A 2,111-nucleotide genomic window follows, 5' to 3' on the forward strand; every position below is an offset into this window, starting at 1 on the left:
ACCCCTTTTCCCTCTTCCCGCTGCGCTGCCTTTCTGCCTGACTTCGGGGTGGCTCTCGGCGATAAGCGGGGCCGTTGGGGCCACCTGCCGTAGGTGTGGCTGGTTTGGGGCTCATAAATTGCGATTTAAGGAAACTGGTCGACGGCCTTATCCCCACAGCGCCGCTGCCTGCTGCCGCGGCGCCGCGGCCACTCGCTTGGGCGCTAACGAGACGGGGGTGGGCGCTCTTAGAACCCAAGTGTGTACTTGAACGCAGTTCCTCCTGCATATCTACACGCAAAAAAAAAGTTAGCTGTGAGAGCTAATAGTATTAGCTGGATACGAGACAGCTAAAAATATTAGCTGTGGTATAGCCAATACAAGTGAGCAGCGGCAGGTTGTCATTTAATCGCCATCATGGCCTATGTAGGTTTACTGTCGTAGCTAATTCACGTCGACTGGAAATTCGAAAAGAAGCCGGTGGGGAACCTATTAACAGAGGCATAACGAAAGCGCGACGACATTTTTTGTTTTGTGTCTAGCACGAAGTGTCCCCCAAGGCCCTCTTAGTGACGACGAACGAGAAAGCCGACAGAAGCGAGCGGGACTCGAACCCGGACCAGCCACCCAGCCGGGTCGTGAGCGACGCCTTAGACCGCTCGGCCACCGCGCGCCTTGACGGCGGTCAGTTTGGATCGTACACACCTTCCATTGAGAAGCGGGACGATACAGACACCGCCTATTCTCCTCCACATATAACAGAATCACTTCTGGACACTAAAATTAGTGCCGCTCCAGCTAATCCAATAATTAGTCGTGACTATAAATCAAGTTTTGCTCCTACAAGTAACCATTCTATCTCTCAGAGGAGAGCGTGCTATTGGCCCGAAACGACATAACGCCCTGGCCACAGCAACAAATTATACATGCGAGTGCTGCAAAATCTTTATTAGCTCTCAGAGCTAATATACCAATGCAGGCACAGGAAAAGGTCGACTTCCTCCGATAGCAATGACCTTGTCACATCGAGCGTAGAGTATTAGCTGTAGAAGCTAGAACTATTAGCTGTCCCGAATCCAGCTAACAAATTAGCTCTGAGAGCTAAACTTTAGCTAAGCAAGCAAATCATTTTTTTGCGTGTACTGAAAGCTCCATACATTTATATAGAGGTGTTAGTGCGCACTGACTGTAAGCCGACCGCGATCTGGCTCAGACAAATCTCAAGAATGCGCCAAGACGTCTATCCAGACGCAACGTTTATAGAGCAAAAATCCCGGCTTGTCTTGGGCAGGGACACCTGCTGCACCGGCGCTCCCGTAAGGGTCGATGCTTGCCGTGGCAGCGCCGAGCCTGTGGCCGCCGGCCTCGCATATCCAATTTGGGGCGCGCGGCTGCCTCTGTCGGGCGGGCCTCCCTTGTGGACTCATTAGGTTGCTTTCGGCTCTTTTCCTCTAGGAGCCGAGAGCGAAGTGGGCGCGTGGCTCTCTTGGACCGGCTGGGATTCCCTGCGGGACCTGCTGACCAGTAGTTTTACTAAAAGGCACTGGTCCCTGGTTGAATATTGAACAGAGTGCCAGAACAAATGTTTAGTTCTATATTACAAATTGATGCATACCGTGTGTAAGGTCAACTTTCGTAGAACCAAGATGAAGAGGACAGTGAACAGGAAGACCGTAGTAGAAAAGGCGTTCATTATCTGCAGACCTGCCCGTCTCTCCTCCCCTTTCTCTCGGGTCGGATTTCACGTTAATGGCTGCCTGCAAACTTTAGCGTTAATAAAGTAATGGCTTAGCCCGCAACATACGCCACACACGCCCACGTCACATACGAACCTCCCCTAGACTACAGTACTTGAGTAAAGGAAGTTTGATTCATCCAAATACAGCTTTATTTTTTTTTGTTAAATTTGCCAAACTCAAAAACTTGTCAATCGTTCAGGCAGATTTGGAAAACTTTTTTGCCCCGCTTCAGTGAATCAATTTGCCTTCCCCTGGTGTTCACTTCCCTGAGATTCCTGTTTGAACTCTAGTGCTACTGATCTAGCCCCTAGCCCCCCCCCCCCCCCCTAGTGCTACTGATCTAGCCCCTAGCCCCCCCCGTTACAATATCCGAGCGTTATATATGCCATGTTT

General features: G+C 50.7%; 2 protein-coding genes across 2 annotated transcripts in view; one reads left to right on the forward strand and one right to left on the reverse strand.

The window, feature by feature from the left end:
• LOC113212801 (farnesol dehydrogenase) overlaps positions 1-2,111 on the forward strand; it is a 91,738-nt gene that overhangs the window by 52,160 nt on the left and 37,467 nt on the right. The window lies entirely within an intron of this gene.
• The window catches only part of LOC113212828 (RYamide receptor-like), a 56,973-nt gene that overhangs the window by 26,880 nt on the left and 27,982 nt on the right, over positions 1-2,111 (reverse strand). The window lies entirely within an intron of this gene.

Source organism: Frankliniella occidentalis, unplaced genomic scaffold, assembly GCF_000697945.3.
Source record: "Frankliniella occidentalis isolate FOCC.00 unplaced genomic scaffold, Focc_3.1 Scaffold10, whole genome shotgun sequence".
In the NCBI taxonomy this organism is placed as follows: Eukaryota; Metazoa; Arthropoda; class Insecta; order Thysanoptera; family Thripidae; genus Frankliniella; species Frankliniella occidentalis.